Source organism: Oncorhynchus nerka, unplaced genomic scaffold (assembly GCF_034236695.1).
Source record: "Oncorhynchus nerka isolate Pitt River unplaced genomic scaffold, Oner_Uvic_2.0 unplaced_scaffold_481, whole genome shotgun sequence".
In the NCBI taxonomy this organism is placed as follows: domain Eukaryota; kingdom Metazoa; phylum Chordata; class Actinopteri; order Salmoniformes; family Salmonidae; genus Oncorhynchus; species Oncorhynchus nerka.
Genome location: NW_027040485.1, coordinates 339,300 through 362,075, shown reverse-complemented (window position 1 = coordinate 362,075; position 22,776 = coordinate 339,300).

The window sequence follows — 22,776 nt, the reverse complement described above, 5'->3', positions numbered from 1 at the left end:
CATGACCAGAACAACAACATTCTCATCTCAAACTGTTGAACATTAAGTAGTGAGCCCACACACACACACACACACACACACACACACACACACACACACACACACACACACACACACACACACACACACACACACACACACACACACACACACAGAGAGAGAGAGAAATGCATTCCCATGGTGCAGCTGTTCAGTTCTAGTAAACACCAAACCATGAGTAGGCAGACAGATAGAACACCACATAACATACCAAGCCTCTACACGTGACGCAGCCTGTAGAAAAGACACGGGATTATAATCCTGTAGAAGACACTGGATTATAATCCTGTAGAAGACACTGGATTATAATCCTGTAGAAAACACTGGATTATAATCCTGTAGAAGACACTGGATTATAATCCTGTAGAAGACACTGGATTATAATCCTGTAAAAGACACTGGATTATAATCCTGTAGAAGACACTGGATTATAATCCTGTAGAAGACACTGGATTATAATCCTGTAGAAGACACGGGATTATAATCCTGTAGAAGACACTGGATTATAATCCTGTAGAAGACACTGGATTATAATCCTGTAGAAGACACGGGATTATAATCCTGTAGAAGACACGGGATTATAATCCTGTAGAAGACACTGGATTATAATCCTGTAGAAGACACGGGATTATAATCCTGTAGAAGACACTGGATTATAATCCTGTAGAAGACACGGGATTATAATCCTGTAGAAGACACTGGATTATAATCCTGTAGAAGACACGGGATTATAATCCTGTAAAAGGCACTGACTGATTAATTTATTTTTAAATAAGATTATTATTTACAATGATGGCCTACCAGAAGGCAAAAGGCCTCCTGCGGGGACGGGGGCCTGGGATTAAATATATAAACATTTAAATATAGGACAAAACACACATCACGACAAGAGAGACATCACAACACTACATAAAGAGAGACCTAAGACGACAACATAGCAAGGCAGCAACACATGACAACGCAGCATGGTAGCAACACAACATGACAACACAGCATGGTAGCAACACATGACAACGCAGCATGGTAGCAACACACCATGGCAGCAACACAGCACGGTAGCAATACAGCATGGCAGCAACACAGCATGGTAGCAATACATGAAAACACAGCATGGTAGCAACACATGACAACACAGCATGGTAGCAACACATGACAACACAGCATGGTAGCAACACATGACAACACAGCATGGTAGCAACACAACATGACAACACAGCATGGTAGCAACACATGACAACACAGCATGGTAGCAACACATGACAACACAGCACGGTAGCAACACAGCATGGTAGCAACACATGACAACACAGCATGGTAGCAACACAGCATGACAATAAAATGGTAGCAAAACAACATAACAACAACATGGTAGCAACACAACATGGGAGCAACACAACATGGTAGTAACATGGTAGCAACACAACATGGTAGCAGGACAACATGGTAGCAACACAACATGGTAGCATCACAACATAACAACAACATGGTAGCAACACAACATGGGAGCAACACAACATGACAACAACATGGTAGCATCACAACATAACAACAACATGGTAGCAACACAACATAGTAGCAACACAATATGGGAGCAACACAACATGGGAGCAACACAACATGACAACAACATGGTAGCAACACAACATGGTAGCATCACAACATAAGAACAACATGGTAGCAACACAACATGGGAGCAACACAACATGGTAGCAACACAACATGGTAGCATCACAACATAACAACAACATGGTAGCAACACAACATGGGAGCAACACAACATGGGAGCAACACAACATGGTAGCATCACAACATAACAACAACATGGTAGCAACACAACATGGGAGCAACACAACATGACAACAACATGGTAGCATCACAACATAACAACAACATGGTAGCAACACAACATAGTAGCAACACAATATGGGAGCAACACAACATGGGAGCAACACAACATGACAACAACATGGTAGCAACACAACATGGTAGCATCACAACATAACAACAACATGGTAGCAACACAACATGGGAGCAACACAACATGATAACAACATGGTAGCAACACAACATGGTAGCATCACAACATAACAACAACATGGTAGCAACACAACATGGGAGCAACACAACATGGGAGCAACACAACATGACAACAACATGGTAGCAACACAACATGGTAGCATCACAACATAACAACAACATGGTCTCAACACAACATGGGAGCAACACAACATGACAACAACATGGTAGCAACACAACATAACACAACATGGTAGCAACACAACATGGCATCAGAACAACATGGTACAAACATTATTAGGCACAGACAACAGGACAAAGGTCAAGAAGGTAGAGATAACAACACATCACACAAAGCAGACACAACTGTCAGTAAGAGTGTCCATGATTGAGTCTTTGAATGAAGAGATGGAGATAAAACTGTCCAGTTTGAGTGTTTGTTGCAGCTCATTCCAGTCGCTTGCTGCAGTGAACTGAAAAGAGGAGTGACCCAGGGATGTGTGTGCTTTGGGGATCTTTAACAGAATGTGACTGGCAGAACGGGTGTTGTATGTGGAGGACGAGGGCTGCAGTAGATATCTCAGATAGGGGGGAGTGAGGCCTAAGAGGGTTTTATAAATAAGCATCAACCAGTGGGTCTTGCGACGATTATACAGAGATGACCAGTTTACAGAGGAGTACAGAGTGCAGTGATGTGTCCTATAAGGAGCATTGGTGGCAAATCTGATGGCCGAATGGTAAAGGACATCTAGCCGCCCGAGAGCACCCTGACCTGCCGATCTATAAATGATGTCTCTGTAATCTAGCATGGGTAGGATGGTCATCTGAATCAGGGTTAGTTTGGCAGCCGAGGTGAAAGAGGAGTGATTATGATAGAGGAAACCAAGTCTAGATTTAACCTTAGCCTGCAGCTTTAATATGTGCTGAGAGAAGGACAGTGTACCATCTAACCATACTCCCAAGTACTTGTATGAGGTGACTACCTCAAGCTCTAAATCCTCAGAGGTAGTAATCACACCGGTGGGGAGAGGGGCATTCTTCTTACCGAACCACATGACCTTTGTTTTGGAGGTGTTCAGAACAAGGTTAAGGGCAGAGAAAACTTGTTGAACACAGAGAGCAGTGTTGTAGAGGTGTTCAGAACAAGGTTAAGGGCAGAGAAAACTTGTTGGACACTAAGAAAGCTTTGTTGTAGAGCATATAACACAAAAACCGGGGAGGGGCCAGCTGAGTATAAGACTGTATCATCTGCATGTAAATGGATGAGAGAGCTTCCTACTGCCTGAGCTATGTAGGAAGCTCTCTCTGTCTGTAGTTCTGTAATTGACTAGCAGTAGCCAATCATTGTTTCCACTTCCACAGTGAGAGGATATGTCAACTGATCATTAGCAAAAGGTTTATTTACCCATATGACGAGATACCCGGCTGAATCAGAGAACGCTCTCTCTCTCCATCTCTGTTCTCTCTCTCTCTCTCTCTCTCTCTCTCTCTCTCTCTCTCTCTCTCTCTCTCTCTCTCTCTCTCTCTCTCTCTCTCTCTCTCTCTCTCTCTCTCTCTCTCTCTCTCTCTCTCTCTCTCTCTCTCTCTCTCTCTCTGTCTCTCTGTCTCTCTCTCTATTTCTCTCTCTCTCTCTCTCTCTCTCTCTCTCTCTCTCTCTCTCTTTCTCTCTCTCTCTCTCTCTCTCTTTCTCTCTCTCTCTCTCTCTCTCTCTGTGTCTCTCTCTCTCTCTCTCTCTGTCTCTCTCTCTATTTTCTCTCTCTCTCTCTCTCTCTCTCTCTCTCACTCTCTCTCTCCATCTCTGTTCCTCTCTCTCTCTCTCTCTCTTTCTCTCTCTCTCTCTCTCTCTCTCTCTCTCTCTCTCTCTCTCTCTTTCTCTCTCTCTCTCTCTCTCTCTCTCTCTCTCTGTCTCTCTCTCTCTCTCTCTGTCTCTCTCTCTATTTCTCTCTCTCTCTCTCTCTCTCTCTCTCTCTCTCTCTCTCTCTCAATTCAATTCTCAATTGCCAAAGCAAGTGAGGTAGATAATATACAAATGTGAAATAAAAAATAAAAAATAACAGTAAACATATATCTCTCTCTCTCTCTCTTTCTCGCTGTTTCTCTCTCTCTCTCTCTGTCTCTCTCTCTGTGTCTCTCTCTCTCTCTCTGTGTCTCTCTCTCTCTCTCTCTGTCTCTCTCTCTATTTCTCTCTGTCTCTCTCTCTGTGTTTCTCTCTCTCTCTCTCTGTCTCTCTCTCTGTGTCTCTCTCTCTCTCGTGTCTCTCTCTCTCTCTCTCTGTCTCTCTCTCTATTTCTCTCTCTCTCTCTCTCTGTCTCTCTCTATTTCTCTCTGTCTCTCTCTCTGTGTCTCTCTCTCTCTCTCTCTGTCTCTCTCTCTATTTCTCTCTGTCTCTCTCTCTCTGTCTCTCTCTCTCTCTGTCTCTCTCTCTATTTCTCTCTGTCTCTCTCTCTGTGTCTCTCTCTCTCTCTCACACACACACACACACACACACACACACACAGCATTCAGTCTCGTCAAGTTGTTTAATTTGTCTAGCTCTTCATATCGGCATAAATTAAGGAAGGAGAGCAGCAGCACCAGGCTAAACTAATGGTTTTCTTCCCAGAAAGAGCTACTGATATCTGGCTACTGTTCCAGATGCCCTGAGGCGTCACACTGGTTTAGTTCAAAGCCGTTCCTCTTGAAAATAAGGTAATAGCTTACGGTAGGGTTATATACCTTCCAACACCCCTGCTAAAAAAAAAAAAATCCTTCAAACATGATGAATGGATTATGATGGATAAAATGTGTGTTTTATTACCATGTTATTACTATGATATACAGATCAATTCATTATAAAGTGTATCTAATGGAAAAAGATAGTCAAGTATTTCAATATCTGTAGCGTGATCAACATTGCATCGTGTTATTATAATGTTTTTACTATTGTACGATATATGGTCCCTATGTACTAACTATATATATATATTAATTTGGTTTTAGCGCAAAAAATAATAATATATATATATATATACCTTTGAAATATGTTTGAGATCATTTAGAAAACAACATGTCATTGGATTTTGAAGAGACGGGATCCGTGAAATCCAATAGACAAGAAAAAACAGAAGTCTTCCTCACAAACGTTTAGGCTGCTTAGTTTTCAGGGTCTGTCTACACGGTCCCTGTCATGGAGCTCAACACCGGACTAATCTCTGTCAAGGTACTCCAGCCTCTACATTCGGCTCTCAAGAGAAACATTCAACATAAAGTCGATCCGTTTCAAATGGCCCAAAAAGACAAGCACCGGTTCAAGTGAAAGGCTGACTACCTTTCACGCAACTTTAAAGACGTTCTCTTCCCGCTGTGGGCTACGTCGTGTAACAGACGCAAATCCTGTTCTGATTTCCTAGAAACAAACTATCATTTGACAGCAATCAATTGAAACAATGCCTACGCATTTTAGCCACAAGCTATATGGATTGTTAGGAGATAAAACAGGCTCCCGAGGGGTAACGCTGTAGCAAGCCTATACAGGATTATGATAAATAACATAGGAATAATGTCAATATTGGAAACATAAACCATTAGGTTTACACTAAACAGACTGGAATAAATTACATTTAAAGTGCACATCTAAACACAAATCATTAGACCTAGACAGTCAAATTAAATCCAAACATAATCCACTCATATAATCAAAGGTTAATCTGACGATTAAGAACATGTTGGATTTGAATTATCCTACTCAATTATAACAAAGATTGTTTGTGTAGATTGGCCTCTATGTCAAGCTACCCCGTAGATTGGCCTCTATGTCAAGCTACCCCGTAGATTGGCCTCTATGTCAAGCTACCCCGTAGATTGGCCTCTATGTCAAACTACCCCGTAGATTGGCCTCTATGTCAAGCTACCCCGTAGATTGGCCTCTATGTCAAGCTACCCCATAGATTGGCCTCTATGTCAAGCTACCCCGTAGATTGGCCTCTATGTCAAGCTACCCCGTAGATTGGCCTCTATGTCAATCTACCCCGTAGACTGGCCTCTATGTCAAGCTACCCCGTAGACTGGCCTCTATGTCAAGCTACCCCGTAGATTGGCCTCTATGTCAAGCTACCCCGTAGATTGGCCTCTCAAGCTACCCCGTAGATTGGCCTCTATGTCAAGCTACCCCGTAGATTGGCCTCTATGTCAAGCTACCCCGTAGATTGGCCTCTATGTCAAGCTACCCCGTAGACTGGCCTCTATGTCAAGCTACCCCGTAGACTGGCCTCTATGTCAAGCTACCCCGTAGATTGGCCTCTATGTCAAGCTACCCAAGTAGATTGGCCTCTATGTCAAGCTACCCCGAGATTGGCCTCTATGTCAAGCTACCCCGTAGACTGGCCTCTATGTCAAGCTACCCCGTAGATTGGCCTCTATGTCAAGCTATAGATTGGCCTCTATGTCAAGCTACCCCGTAGATTGGCCTCTATGTGAATCTACCCCTAGATTGGCCTCTATGTCAAACCGTAGATTGGCCTCTATGTCAAACTACCCCGTAGATTGGCCTCTATGTCAAGCTACCCCGTAGATTGGCCTCTATGTCAAGCTACCCCGTAGATTGGCCTCTATGTCAAGCTACCCCGCAGATTGGCCTCTATGTCAAACTACCCCGTAGATTGGCCTCTATGTCAAGCTACCCCGTAGATTGGCCTCTATGTCAAACTACCCCGTAGATTGGCCTCTATGTCAAGCTACCCCGTAGATTGGCCTCTATGTCAAGCTACCCCATAGATTGGCCTCTATGTCCTACCCCGTAAGATTGGCCTCTATGTCAAGCTACCCCGTAGATTGGCCTCTATGTCAATCTACCCCGTAGACTGGCCTCTATGTCAAGCTACCCAGAGCTGGCCTCTATGTCAAGCTACCCCGTAGATTGGCCTCTATGTCAAGCTACCCCGTAGATTGGCCTCTATGTCAAGCTACCCCGTAGATTGGCCTCTATGTCAAGCTACCCCGTAGATTGGCCTCTATGTCAAGCTACCCGTAGATTGGCCTCTATGTCAAGCTACCCCGTAGACTGGCCTCTATGTCAAGCTACCCGTAGACTGGCCTCTATGTCAAGCTACCCCGTAGATTGGCCTCTATGTCAAGCTACCCCGTAGATTGGCCTCTATGTCAAGCTACCCCGTAGATTGGATGTCAAGCTGATTGGCCTCTATGTCAAGCTACCCCGTAGACTGGCCTCTATGTCAAGCTACCCGTAGATTGGCCTCTATGTCAAGCTACCCCGTAGATTGGCCTCTATGTCAAGCTACCCGTAGATTGGCCTCTATGTGAATCTACCCCGTAGATTGGGTCAAGCTCCCCGTGGATTGGCCTCTATGTCAAGCTACCCCGTAGATTGGCCTCTATGTCAAGCTCAGATTGGCCTCTATGTCAAGCTACCCCGTAGATTGGCCTCTATGTCAAGCTACGTAGATTGGCCCTATGTCAAGGTAGATTGGCCTCTATGTCAAGCTACCCCTAGATTGGCCTCTATGTCAAGCTACCCCGTAGATTGGCCTCTATGTCAAGCTACCCCGTAGATTGGCCTCTATGTCAAGCTACCCCGTAGATTGGCCTCTATGTCAAGCTCCCCGTAGATTGGCCTCTATGTCAAGCTAATTGGCCTCTATGTCAAGCTATTAGACTGGCCTCTATGTCAAGCTACCCGTAGATTGGCCTCTATGTCAAGCTACCCCGTAGATTGGCCTCTATGTCAAGCTACCCCGTAGATTTGCCTCTATGTCAAGCTGGCCTCGTAGATTGGCCTCTATGTCAAGCTACCCTGATTGGCCCCGTAGATTGGCCTCTATGTCAAGCTACCCGTAGATTGGCCTCTATGTCAAGCTACCCCGTAGATTGGCCTCTATGTCAAGCTACCCCGTAGACTGGCCTCTATGTCAAGCTACCCCGTAGATTGGCCTCTATGTCAAGCTACCCCGTAGATTGGCCTCTATGTCAAGCTACCCCGTAGATTTGCCTCTATGTCAAGCTACCCCGTAGATTGGCCTCTATGTCAAGCTACCCCGTAGATTGGCCTCTATGTCAAGCTACCCCGTAGATTGGCCTCTATGTCAAGCTAACCCTAGATTGGCCTCTATGTCAAGCTACCCGTAGATTGGCCTCTATGTCAAGCTACCCCGTAGATTGGCCTCTCAAGCTACCCGTAGATTGGCCTCTATGTCAAGCTACCCCGTAGATTGGCCTCTATGTCAAGCTACCCCGTAGATTGGCCTCTATGTCAAGCTACCCGTAGACTGGCCTCTATGTCAAGCTACCCCGTAGATTGGCCTCTATGTCAAGCTACCCCGTAGATTGGCCTCTATGTCAAGCTCAGATTTGCCTCTATGTCAAGCCCGTAGATTGGCCTCTATGTCAAGCTACCCCGTAGATTGGCCTCTATGTCAAGCTACCCCGTAGATTGGCCTCTATGTCAAGCTAACCCGTAGATTGGCCTCTATGTCAAGCTACCCCGTAGATTTGCCTCGAGATTGGCCTCTATGTCAAGCTACCCCGTGAGATTGGCCTCTATGTCAAGCTACCCGTAGATTTGCCTCTATGTCAAGCTACCCCGTAGATTGGCCTCTATGTCAAGCTACCCCGTAGATTTGCCTCTATGTCAAGCTACCCCGTAGATTGGCCTCTATGTCAAGCTACCCCGTAGATTGGCCTCTATGTCAAGCTACCCCGTAGATTGGCCTCTATGTCAAGCTACCCGTAGATTTGCCTCTATGTCAAGCTACCCCGTAGATTGGCCTCTATGTCAAGCTACCCCGTAGATTGGCCTCTATGTCAAGCTAACCCGTAGATTGGCCTCTGTCAAGACTGGCCTCTATGTCAAGCTACCCGTAGATTGGCCTCTATGTCAAGCTAACCCGTAGATTGGCCTCTGTCAAGCTACCCCGTCAATTGGCCTCTATGTCAAGCCCCGTAGATTGGCCTCTTGTCCTAACCCTAGATGTCAAGCTAACCCTAGATTGGCCTCCAAGCTAACCCGTAGATTGGCTCTGTCAAGCTACCCCGTAGACTGGCCTCTATGTCAAGCTACCCGTAGATTGGCCTCTGGCCGTAGATTCTCTATGTCAAGCTAACCCGTAGATTGGCCTCTGTCAAGCTACCCCGTAGATTGGCCTCTATGTCAAGCTAACCCGTAGATTGGCCTCTATGTCAAGCTAACCCGTAGATTGGCCTCTGTCAAGCTAACCCGTAGACTGGCCTCTGTCAAGCTACCCCGTAGACTGGCCTCTATGTCAAGCTACCCCGTAGATTGGCCTCTATGTCAAGCTAACCCGTAGATTGGCCTCTGTCAAGCTAACCCGTTGACTGTTCGTATCTAAACACTCACAGTGAACATTTGAATTTCAACAGACGCCCTGATGATACGAGAACACAATACATTGTTTCTAAATCCCTCACTACACTAAAACATTTGTATTATAATCTCAGTGAAATATTGGGCATATTGCTATTGTAGGTGAAACGTTATTTTTTTCAATCGTAGGTTTTGTGAGGAAATGTAAGACTTCCAGCAGCCCGACTCCCCCCGGAGAACTAAACCGGCTCCCGATGACGCCCGCGGCGCTAGGAATTACCTTCCCTAAAGAGAACTGCCGCGGCGGTCTCTACGCACGTCGAGTCCCGCTGACAGTTCCAACGTTTAAAACACACAGCACATTCTGTCACTACATGTCGTTGAGTAATTGACTGTCTGTGAGGTATAAAACCCTCATTTTGAACTTGATAAATTAAAACATATGCTGAAAGACCGAACGAGATTTCAATCCATATCTAAATAAAGAAGGAAAGACTAGTTCGGGAAGACTAGACTAGGGAAAACAACTGTTCTCTTCTTATTTTCCGAAGTGCTTTAGAAGGAAATATAATGATGTATTTATAATGGGCAATATTTTGCTGAAGCAAAGCGGTTCAAAGTCATATTTCAAATGGCACATAACCCAATTGTGAGAACAGCCGTTGTAGGGCTGCGAACGGACTCGCTCCATAAAAACACGTACCTTCTTCACCGAGAACTACTTTTGGTAAGCAAACCGCCAGTAAACATCCACACAGCCACGTTAATATATCCATGTTGCTGGGTGAAGTTTTAGTCTCCCGATCTTGGAGAGAAGAACTCGCAGTAAAAGTCCTCCTCGTACCTTTCCAAACTGTTTTCTCCACTCGCGCGTCTCCACTGAGAAAGGGTCTCTCTGTGGTCGGGGTTCTCCACAACGGCGATTTCCACCACCTTATTTTGTTTCCTCTTTAAAAAAAAAGTATTATTTTTCCCAGGTTATTTCAATTCAATAATTGAATAGATTCAAAACCATTCTACCCCGCCACAAGATTTATTTTATTTTAAATAGAACATAAATATCACCCAGAGGATCTTTCCAACGAAATAAAGCACTAGACAAAATACAGCTAAAACTAAGTCATCTGTATCAATTCAGAAGGTCCGTAGCGGTTTTTAGTCCACTGATTTGACGCGTTCCGTGAGCTCATATCTGAAGTGAGTTGTTTTTCTTTTTGGCTGCCTCGAAATCCAGTGACAACATATGTCCTTATCTTTCCTTTGACTTTCTCCCTCCGGTACATTTACTTGTCCAAAACCCCCCCACCCACCCACCCCTCTCAAAAATAATCACAATCTAAACGAAACAGTCCAACTGTCCAAGGCTAGTGCGTAAAACCGTTCTTCCATACAGCACTCATCAAAAACGTTTTTTTTTGCCGTTAGAAACACCCTTTATTCTATAATCTATAAGTAACACTCTGCTCTGTCTCTCCCGCAGTCCCCGCGCGTAGCTCCTTCTTCTACTCGGTCTCTCCCGCAGTCCCCGCGCGTAGCTCCTTCTTCTACTCGGTCTCTCCCGCGGTCCCTGCGCGTAGCTCCTTCTACTCGGTCTCTCCCGCGGTCCCTGCGCGTAGCTCCTTCTTCTACTCGGTCTCTCCCGCGGTCCCCGCGCGTAGCTCCTTCTTCTACTCTGTCTCTCCCGCGGTCCCCGCGCGTAGCTCCTTCTTCTACTCTGTCTCTCCCGCGGTCCCCGCGCGTAGCTCCTTCTTCTACTCGGTCTCTCCCGCGGTCCCCGCTCGTAGCTCCTTCTTCTACTCGTTCTCTCCCGCGGTCCCCGCTCGTAGCTCCTTCCTCTACTCTGCTCGGAGTATTCTGTCCGAGTTTGAAGGCTCGTTTTTCCAGCAGCGCTGAGAGAGCAGCCAAGCCAGGCAGGCAGGCAGCATGTGTATGTAATAGCGTTAGAACCGAGCAGCTATCACATTACAGTCAGCACCTCGACCCGCCTCCTCACAGCCGCTGATTAAAGAGGACCACTCACTGCCTGCTGGAGCTCTTTCTTTACGGAAGGAAAAACAGAAGCGGAGCAAACACAGCCCAAGCTCATGAAATGACATGTTCAGTGGCGTATATAGGCTACAGTTACCACAGGCTGGTTGGCGTAATTATTATTTATGGAGAGAACTGGACAGGACTCCTGTGTGCTTAGATGTAAACTATTGGTATTCTTAGGCAATATGAACAAGCATTATACAGTCATTTAGTTACCATCATATTCTGAGAATAATCCATTTATACCATGTCGTTGCTGAATACTAATTTCTAATTGGCTTGAGGTGCATTTCCCTGTAACGCACCTGTAACGGTAACGACCTGTAACGGTATAATTGTAACTCGCTGTAACGCTATAAAAATAAGAATTTGTTCTTAACTGACTTGCCTAGTAAAATAAAGGTAAAATTAAAAATTAAATTAAAATATAATTGTAACGCGCTGTAACGCGCTGGCTATAATTCAATTCAATCTTTATATGTTCTATTTCTGAGCTGCTTTTGAAAGGAAGCGCGTCATGGAACACACCTTCCACGTGGTTCATTATTTTCCTTAGAATGCATAGTCCCTCGTTGATTTTCCCTAACGTAAGGAAAATACGGAGATAGAGTGATGTCAGCAAAAGGCCAGGCATGCAGAATGCATCCCCTTTAATGTTAATGACAAGTTGCGAGTTTACAAAGTCATTCAAAGTACATTTCCACCAGTTTTCCACACGGGAAATACCTTTCGGAGTGCAAACCATTTTACTTATTGACAGTACAGTTGTGTGAAACTGTACTCTGAAAATGCTGCCAGGCAGTGGAATGGTAATATGGTAATGTGTAGCTGACCCGGGCTAAATGCAACATTCACTTGACAGCAAACTATGTAGTGTTTTAACAAGGGCACAAGGTTCAAGTGTCTGAAGAATCAAAAATAAGGAGGAAAAACAGAATATATATATACACACAAACCATGTCATCAAATATAAGAAAAGGTTCAAATGCCAGCTGACAATGAAAACAGATTTAAACCCCTCTAGTGAATTAAAAACCCTGCCTGGTCTCATAGACCAGACGTAACATAATAAACTAAAATCCAGGACACTCAAATTAGCATGATATGTTACATTTGGTATGGTTACGAAAGACAGAAGGTTACTTAAAGCAAACATAAAAGTAGGGTGGTCGGTCAGGGTCCACAACGAAAACGTCTAGCAACCCAAAGGTTACATTTAAATAAAAAAAAGTTATTTATTTCACCTTTATTTAACCAGGTAGGCTTGTTGAGAACACCTTTATTTAACCAGGTAGGCTAGTTGAGAACACCTTTATTTAACCAGGTAGGCTTGTTGAGAACACCTTTATTTAACCAGGTAGGCCAGTTGAGAACACTTTTATTTAACCAGGTAGGCCAGTTGAGAACACCTTTATTTAACCAGGTAGGCCAGTTGAGAACACCTTTATTTAACCAGGTAGGCTTGTTGAGAACACTTTTATTTAACCAGGTAGGCTTGTTGAGAACACCTTTATTTAACCAGGTAGGCTTGTTGAGAACACTTTTATTTAACCAGGTAGGCTTGTTGAGAACACCTTTATTTAACCAGGTAGGCCAGTTGAGAACACCTTTATTTAACCAGGTAGGCTTGTTGAGAACACTTTTATTTAACCAGGTAGGCTTGTTGAGAACACCTTTATTTAACCAGGTAGGCCAGTTGAGAACACCTTTATTTAACCAGGTAGGCCAGTTGAGAACACCTTTATTTAACCAGGTAGGCTTGTTGAGAACACCTTTATTTAACCAGGTAGGCTAGTTGAGAACACCTTTATTTAACCAGGTAGGCCAGTTGAGAACACCTTTATTTAACCAGGTAGGCCAGTTGAGAACACCTTTATTTAACCAGGTAGGCCAGTTGAGAACACCTTTATTTAACCAGGTAGGCCAGTTGAGAAACACCTTTATTTAACCAGGTAGGCCAGTTGAGAACACCTTTATTTAACCAGGTAGGCCAGTTGAGAACACCTTTATTTAACCATACATTTAAGTCATTTAGCAGACGCTCTTATCCAGAGCGACTTACAAATTGGTGCGTTCACCTTATGACATCCAGTGGAACAGCCACTTTACAATAGTGCATCTAAATCTTTTAGGGGGGGGTGAGAAGGATTACTTTATCCTATCCTAGGTATTCCTTAAAGAGGTGGGGTTTCAGGTGTCTCCGGAAGGTGGTGATTGACTCCGCTGTCCTGGCGTCGTGAGGGAGTTTGTTCCACCATTGGGGGGCCAGAGCAGCGAACAGTTTTGACTGGGCTGAGCGGGAACTGTACTTCCTCAGTGGTAGGGAGGCGAGCAGGCCAGAGGTGGATGAACGCAGTGCCCTTGTTTGGGTGTAGGGCCTGATCAGAGCCTGGAGGTACTGAGGTGCAGTTCCCCTCACAGCTCCGTAGGCAAGCACCATGGTCTTGTAGCGGATGCGAGCTTCAACTGGAAGCCAGTGGAGAGAGCGGAGGAGCGGGGTGACGTGAGAGAACTTGGGAAGGTTGAACACCAGACGGGCTGCGGCGTTCTGGATGAGTTGTAGGGGTTTAATGGCACAGGCAGGGAGCCCAGCCAACAGCGAGTTGCAGTAATCCAGACGGGAGATGACAAGTGCCTGGATTAGGACCTGCGCCGCTTCCTGTGTGAGGCAGGGTCGTACTCTGCGGATGTTGTAGAGCATGAACCTACAGGAACGGGCCACCGCCTTGATGTTAGTTGAGAACGACAGGGTGTTGTCAGGATCACGCCAAGGTTCTTAGCGCTCTGGGAGGAGGACACAATGGAGTTGTCAACCGTGATGGCGAGATCATGGAACGGGCAGTCCTTCCCCGGGAGGAAGAGCAGCTCCGTCTTGCCGAGGTTCAGCTTGAGGTGGTGATCCGTCATCCACACTGATATGTCTGCCAGACATGCAGAGATGCGATTCGCCACCTGGTCATCAGAAGGGGGAAAGGAGAAGATTAATTGTGTGTCGTCTGCATAGCAATGATAGGAGAGACCATGTGAGGTTATGACAGAGCCAAGTGACTTGGTGTATAGCGAGAATAGGAGAGGGCCTAGAACAGAGCCCTGGGGGACGCCAGTGGTGAGAGAGCGTGGTGAGGAGACAGATTCTCGCCACGCCACCTGGTAGGAGCGACCTGTCAGGTAGGACGCAATCCAAGCGTGGGCCGCGCCGGAGATGCACAACTCGGAGAGGGTGGAGAGGAGGATCTGATGGTTCACAGTATCGAAGGCAGCCGATAGGTCTAGAAGGATGGGAGCAGAGGAGAGAGAGTTAGCTTTAGCAGTGCGGAGCGCCTCCGTGATACAGAGAAGAGCAGTCTCAGTTGAATGACTAGTCTTGAAACCTGACTGATTTGGATCAAGAAGGTCATTCTGAGAGATAGCGGGAGAGCTGGCCAAGGACGGCACGTTCAAGAGTTTTGGAGAGAAAATAAAGAAGGGATACTGGTCTGTAGTTGTTGACATCGGAGGGATCGAGTGTAGTTTTTTCAGAAGGGGTGCAACTCTCGCTCTCTCTTGAAGACGGAAGGGACGTAGCCATCGGTCAGGGATGAGTTGATGAGCGAGGTGAGGTAAGGAGAAGGTCTCCGGAAATGGTCTGGAGAAGAGAGGAGGGGATAGGGTCAAGCGGGCAGGTTGTTGGGCGGCCGGCCGTCACAAGACGCGAGATTTCATCTGGAGAGAGAGGGAGAAAGAGGTCAGAGCACAGGGTAGGGCAGTGTGAGCAGAACCAGCGGTGTCGTTTGACTTAGCAAACGAGGATCGGATGTCGTCGACCTTCTTTTCAAAATGGTTGACGAAGTCATCTGCAGAGAGGGAGGAGGGGGATGGGGGAGGAGGATTCAGGAGGGAGGAGAAGGTGGCAAAGAGCTTCCTAGGGTTAGAGGCAGATGCTTGGAATTTAGAGTGGTAGAAAGTGGCTTTAGCAGCAGAGACAGAAGAGGAAAATGTAGAGAGGAGGGAGTGAAAGGATGCCAGGTCCGCAGGGAGGCGAGTTTTCCTCCATTTCCGCTCGGCTGCCCGGAGCCCTGTTCTGTGAGCTCACAATGAGTCGTCGAGCCACGGAGCGGGAGGGAGGACCGAGCCGGCCTGGAGGATAGGGGACATAGAGAGTCAAAGGATGCAGAAAGGGAGGAGAGGAGGGTTGAGGAGGCAGAATCAGGAGATAGGTTGGAGAAGGTTTGAGTAGAGGGAAGAGATGATAGGATGGAAGAGAGAGAGTAGCGGGGGGAGAGAGAGCGAAGGTTGGGACGGCGCGATACCATCCCGAGTAGGGGCAGTGTGGGAAGTGTTGGATGAGAGCGAGAGGGAAAAGGATACAAGGTAGTGGTCGGAGACTTGGAGGGGAGTTGCAATGAGGTTAGTGGAAGAACAGCATCTAGTAAAGATGAGGTCGAGCGTATTGCCTGCCTTGTGAGTAGGGGGAAGGTGAGAGGGTGAGGTCAAAAGAGGAGAGGAGTGGAAAGAAGGAGGCAGAGAGGAATGAGTCAAAGGTAGATGTGGGGAGGTTAAAAGTCGCCCAGAACTGTGAGAGGTGAGCCGTCCTCAGGAAAGGAGCTTATCAAGGCATCAAGCTCATTGATGAACTCTCCGAGGGAACCTGGAGGGCGATAAATGATAAGGATGTTAAGCTTGAAAGGGCTGGTAACTGTGACAGCATGGAATTCAAAGGAGGCGATAGACAGATGGGTAAGGGGAGAAAGAGAGAATGACCACTTGGGAGAGATGAGGATCCCGGTGCCACCACCCCGCTGACCAGAAGCTCTCGGGGGTGTGCGAGAACACGTGGGCGGACGAAGAGAGAGCAGTAGGAGTAGCAGTGTTATCTGTGGTGATCCATGTTTCCGTCAGTGCCAAGAAGTCGAGGGACTGGAGGGAGGCATAGGCTGAGATGAACTCCGCCTTGTTGGCCGCAGATCGGCAGTTCCAGAGGCTACCGGAGACCTGGAACTCCACGTGGGTCGTGCGCGCTGGGACCACCAGATTAGGGTGGCTTTGTACTTTGTAGGCTAGCTGGCAGTGGCTGCGTTGTTGACACTACACTAATCAAGTCGTTCCGTTGAGTGTGATAGTTTCTACAGTGCTGCTATTCGGGGGCTAGCTGGCTAGCTAGCAGTGTTGATTACGTTACGTTGCGTTAAAAGAACGACAATAGCTGGCTAGCTAACTGAGAAAATCGCTCTAGACTACACAATTATCTTTGATACAAAGACGGCTATGTAGCTAGCTATGTAGCTAGCTACGATCAAACTAATCAAACCGTTGTACTGTAATGAAATGAAATGAAAATGTGATACTACCTGTGGAGCGAAGCGGAATGCGACCGGGTTGTTGAGTGAGGAAGTTCTATTCGGTAGACGTTGGCTAGCTGTTGGCTAGCTAGCAGTGTCTCCTACGTTAAGGACGACAAATAGCTGGCTAGCTAACCTCGGTAAATTAAGATAATCACTCTAAGACTACACACTCTAAACTACACAATTATCTTGGATACGAAGACAGCAAAGACAACTATGTAGCTAGCTAACACTACACTAATCAAGTCGTTCAGTTGAGTGTAATAGTTTTTACAGTGCTGCTGCTATTCGGTAAACGGTGGACGTTTGCTAGCTGGCTAGCTGGCTAGCTGCTGGGCAGATAGCAGTGTAGACTACGTTAGGACGACGAAAATACGATAATTACGCAATTATCTTTGATACAAAGACGGCTATGTAGCTAGCTAAGAAGAAATTGCTAAGATTAGACAAATCAATCCGTTGTACTATAATGAAATGTAATGAAATGTAATGAAAAGTTATACTACTTGCGGACCGAAGTGCGGATGCAACCGCTCGCTCCAACCCGGAAAGCCAGTTGAGAACACCTTTATTTAACCAGGTAGGCTAGTTGAGAACACCTTTATTTAACCAGGTAGGCTAGTTGAGAACACCTTTATTTAACCAGGTAGGCCAGTTGAGAATGAGTTCTCGTGACAATATATATATATAACAACATGGGGATGAGGTAGTTGGATGGGCTATTTACAGATTGGCTGTGTACAGGCCCAGCGATCGGAAAGCTGCTCTGACAGCTGATGCTTAAACTTAGTGAGGGAGATACGAGTCTCCAGCTTCAGTGATTTTTGCAGTCATTGGCAGCAGAGAACTGGAAGGCGGCCAAAGGGGGAGTTGGCTTTGGGGATGACCAGTGAAATATACCTGCTGGAGCACGTGCTAAGGGTGGGATGGGTGCTGCTATGGTGACCAGTGAGCTGAGATAAGGTGGTGCTTTACCTACCAGAGACTTATAGATGACCTGGAGCCAGTGGGTTTGGCAACAGTATGAAGCGAGGCCAACCAACGAGAGCGTACAGGTCGCAATGGTGGGTAGTATATGGGGCTTTGGTGACAAAACGGATGGCACTGTGATAGACTGCATCCAGTTTGTTGAGTAGGCGTTGGAGGCTATTTTGTAAATGACATCGCCGAAGTCAAGGATCGGTAGGATGGTCAGTTTTACAGTGTTGCAAAATAGGAAGCCAATTCTAGATTTAACTTTGGATTGGCTCAGTAGTGTGTGTGGCCTCCACGTGCCTCTATGACCTCCCTACAACGCCTGGGCATGCTCCGATGAGGAGGCGGATGGTCTCCTGAGGATCTCCTGGACTAAAGCATCCACCAACTCCTGGACAGTCTGTTGGTGGATGGAGCGAGACATGATGTCCAAGATGTGCTCAATTGATTCAGGTCTGGGAACGGGCGGGCCAGTCCATAGCATCAATTCCCTTCCTCTTGCAGAAACTGCTGACACACTCCAGCCACATGAGGTCTAGCATTGTCTTGCATTAGGAGGAACCCAGGGCCAACCGCACCAGCATATGGTCTCACAAGGGGTCTGAGGATCTCATCTCGGTACCTAATGGCAGTCAGGCTACCTCTGGCGAGCACATGGAGGAAATGAAAGAATGAAAGAAATGCCACCCCACACCATGACTGACCCACCGCCAAACCGGTCATGCTGGAGGATGTTGCAGGCAGCAGAACGTTCTCCACAGCGTCTCCAGACTCTGTCACGTCTGTCACATGTGCTCAGTGTGAGCCTGCTTTCATCTGTGAAGAGCACAGGGCGACAGTGGTGAATTTGCCAATCTTGGTGTTCTCTGCCAAATGCCAAACGTCCTGCGCAGTGTTGGGCTGTAAGCACAACCCCCACCTGTGGACGTCGGGCCCTCATACTACCCTCATGGAGTCTGTTTCTGACCGTTTGAGCAGACACATGCACATTTGTGGCCTGCTGGAGGTCATTTTGCAGGGCTCTGGCAGTGCTCCTCCTTGCACAAAGTCAGAGGTAGCGGTCCTGCTGCTGGGTTGTTGACCTCCTACGGCCTCCTCCACGTCTCCTGATGTACTGGCCTGTCTCCTGGTAGCGCCTCCATGCTTTGGAGACTACGCTGACAGACACAGCAAATCTTCTTGCCACAGCTCGCATTGATGTGCCATCCTGGATGAGCTGCACTACCTGAGCCACTTGTGTGGGTTGTAGACTCCGTCTCATGCTACCACTAGAGTGAAAGCACCGCCAGCATTCAGAAGTAACCAAAACATCAGCCAGGAAGCATAGGAACTGAGAAGTGGTCTGTAGTCCCCCCACCTGCAGAACCACTCCTTTATTGGGGGTGTCTTGCTAATTGCCTATAATTTCCACCTGTTGTCTATTACATTTGCACAACAGCATGTGAAATTTATTGTCAATCAGTGTTGCTTCCTAAGTGGACAGTTTGATTTCTCAGAAGTGTGATTGACTTGGAGTTACATTGTGTTGTTTAAGTGTTCCCTTTATTTTTTTGAGCAGTGTACATAGCATACCAAATGTAACATATCAGCATATCATGCCAGCAGCATACCACCCTGCATACCACTGCTGGCTTGCTTCAGAAGCTAAGCAGGGTTGGTCCTGGTCAGCAGCATACCACCCTGCATACCACTGCTGGCTTGGCTCTGAAGCTAAGCAGGGTTGGTCCTGGTCAGCAGCATACCACCCTGCATACCACTGCTGGCTTGCTTCTGAAGCTAAGCAGGGTTGGTCCTGGTAAGCAGCATACCACCCTGCATACCACTGCTGGCTTGGCTCTGAAGCTAAGCAGGGTTGGTCCTGGTCAGCAGCATACCACCCTGCATACCACTGCTGGCTTGGCTCTGAAGCTAAGCAGGGTTGGTCCTGGTCAGCAGCATACCACCCTGCATACCACTGCTGGCTTGCTTCAGAAGCTAAGCCGGGTTGGTCCTGGTCAGCAGCATACCACCCTGCATACCACTGCTGGCTTGCTTCTGAAGCTAAGCAGGGTTGGTCCTGGTCAGCAGCATACCACCCTGCATACCACTGCTGGCTTGGCTCTGAAGCTAAGCAGGGTTGGTCCTGGTCAGTTCCTGGATGGGAGACCAGATGCTGCTAGAAGTGGTGTTGGAGGGCCAGTAGGAGGCACTCTTTCCTCTGGTCTAAAGAAAATAAATATCCCAATTCCACAGGGCAGATGTTGTGTAGGGTGTTGTCTTTCAGATGGGACCGGTGTCCTGACTCTCTGTGGTCACTAAAGATCCCATGGCACCTCTTGTAGGGGTGTTAACACTGGTGTCCTGGTTAAATTCTCAATCTGTCCCTCATACCATCACGGTCACCTAATCATTCCCAACTTACAATTGGCTTGTTCACCCTCCCTGCAACTATTCCCCAGGTTGTTGCTGTAGATGAGAATGTGTTCTCAGTCAACTTACTGGGTTAAATATATATATACTATTTATAAATATATAAATGATAAATAAATATATATATACTATTTGGATAATGGACATTTGATAATCATTTGAGTGTCCTGGATTGTTTACTATGTCCAGGCTAAAAAGCTCCAGAAGATTCCTACATGGCACCAGGTGCATCTATGTAATGATCATGAGTGGCCTTTTGCTGTCCCCAGCACCAGGTGCACCTATGTAATGATCATGAGTGGCCTTTTGCCACCTGGTGCTGGGGACAATAAAAGGCCACTCATGATCATTACATATGTGCACCTGGTGCTGGGGACAGCAAAAGGCCGCTCATGATCATTACATAGGTGCACCTGGTGCTGGGGACAATAAAAGGCCACTCATGATCATTACACAGCTGCACCTGGTGCTGAGCACAATAGGATGCTTCCAATGTAGTTTTTAGAGAATTTGGCCTAAAATACTTATTTTCCACCATAATTTGCAAATAAATTCTTAAAAAATCCTACAATGTGATTTTCTGGATTTTTTCTTCTTCTCATGTTGTCTGTCATTGTTGAAGTGTACCTATGATGAAGATTACAGGCCTCTCTCATTTTTTTAAGTTGGAGAACTTGCACAATTGCTGGCTGGACTAAATACTTTTTTGCCCCACTGTAAATGATGGTAACACCAGAAACTGACCGGTTTTCTGATCCACGCTGCTACAGATACACATCTGTATTCCCAGTAATGTCAAATCAAAAGACTACAATTTATTTAAATTGACTGATTTCCATATATGAATATGTATATATGTAAACTCAGTAAAATATTTTTATATTGTTGCATGTTGCGTTTATATTTTTGTTCAGTATAGATAGCTACAGTTGTTGCCGTGGAGACAGAACATACGGACAAGAAGACCAGGAAGTGATTTAGCAGCTCTTTCTTGTCACCCTTACGACTGAGAAAGTTGAGAAAAAGGGGTTTTGGAGTTGAAGGATGGGATAAAACTGCACACGATTGGCCACACTGATCACATCAAAGCTTCTGAATCCATCCAGCTAGAGAAACCAAACCAACCCTCTCAGGCTTTATAATGACAATACACCACCATCCGTGTGAAGTTGAAATGAGACTTTATTACGGTGTATTCTGACAGTCCTAGCATTAGCTACGCGTCTAGTGATGCCTTCCTGTGTAACCCTAAACCAGACTCCAACCGGACCCATAACGTTGGCAAGGCTCTCAAATCATTCTCATCCTAGGTGGCATGTCTTCACAGAATGCTCTGTCTGGTGTGACAAAATGGCACCCTATTCCCTATGTAGTGCACTAGTTGTTGTTGTTGTTTAAACCAGGGCCCCATAGGGAATAAGGTGCCATTTAGAACGCAGGCATCATCAGACAGCCTGCCAATCAGAGCTTTGGTTTCACAACACCACCAGGAGGCTCATGTCAGCATGATACAATTATCTCACCTTCTGAAGCAGCAGTCTGCAGCCCTGCCCAGCCCTGCCCTGCCCTGCCCTGCCCTGCCCTGCCCTGCCCTGCCCTGCCCAGCCCTGCCCTGCCCTGCCCTGCCCTGCCCTGCCCTGCCCAGCCCTGCCCCCTGCCCTGCCCTGCCCTGCCCTGCCCTGCCCAGCCCTGCCCTGCCCTGCCCTGCCCTGCCCTGCCCAGCCCTGCCCTGCCCTGCCCTGCCCTGCCCTGCCCTGCCCTACCCTGCCCTGCCCTGCCCTGCCCTGCCCTGCCCTGCCCTACCCTACCCTGCCCAGCCCTGGCACTTCTCTGGGCTCTGAAGACTGTCCTAGAGGCCCCTTCTCTGAGGGCTGTCCTAGAGGCCCCTTCTCTGGGCTCAGAGGGCTGTCCTAGAGGCCCCTTCTCTGGGCTCCGAGGGCTGCCCTAGAGGCCACTTCTCTGGGCTCCGAGGGCTGCCCTGGGGCTGTGGAGCTGACTGATGAAAGACAATCTGGACTGGCCTTATTAACCTGACTAATGGAAAACCTGGCCTGGAATCAGTCTGTGAGGAGCTGACTGATGAAAGACAATCTGGACTGGCCTTATTAACCTGACTAATGGAAAACCTGGCCTGGAATCAGTCTGTATGGAGCTGACTGATAGAAAGACAATCTGGACTGGCCTTATTAACCTGACTAATGGTGATTATAACTAGGCCCTGAAGAGAAGAAGAGATGAACTGCCCAGGAGATAACCAGCCGGATAGCTAGCCCAACGCCTGCCTGTTGTCAAGGCAGGGCCTACACCATACAATGTGCTGCTATCAGTGTTGACATGGGAGATAAACAACCACAAAAGATACAGTATCACTCCCTCTCTCTCTCTCTCTCTCTCTCTCTCTCTCTCTCTCTCTCTCTCTCTCTGTCTCTCTCTCTCTCTCTGTCTCTCTCTCTCTCTCTCTCTCTCTCTCTGTCTCTCTCTCGTCAGAAATCACGCCCACACATTCTTCGACATAGACCGATAAACGAGAGTTGAGAGAAGAAAAGAGAACATGAAATAGTCAGTCACATTTCTCCAGAGAATTATAGACTGTACATACCACCTCCCCCCCTCCTCAACTGGCCCTCATCAATAAGCCGGTCTGCAGGCCTCATCAAGAAGCCGGTCTGA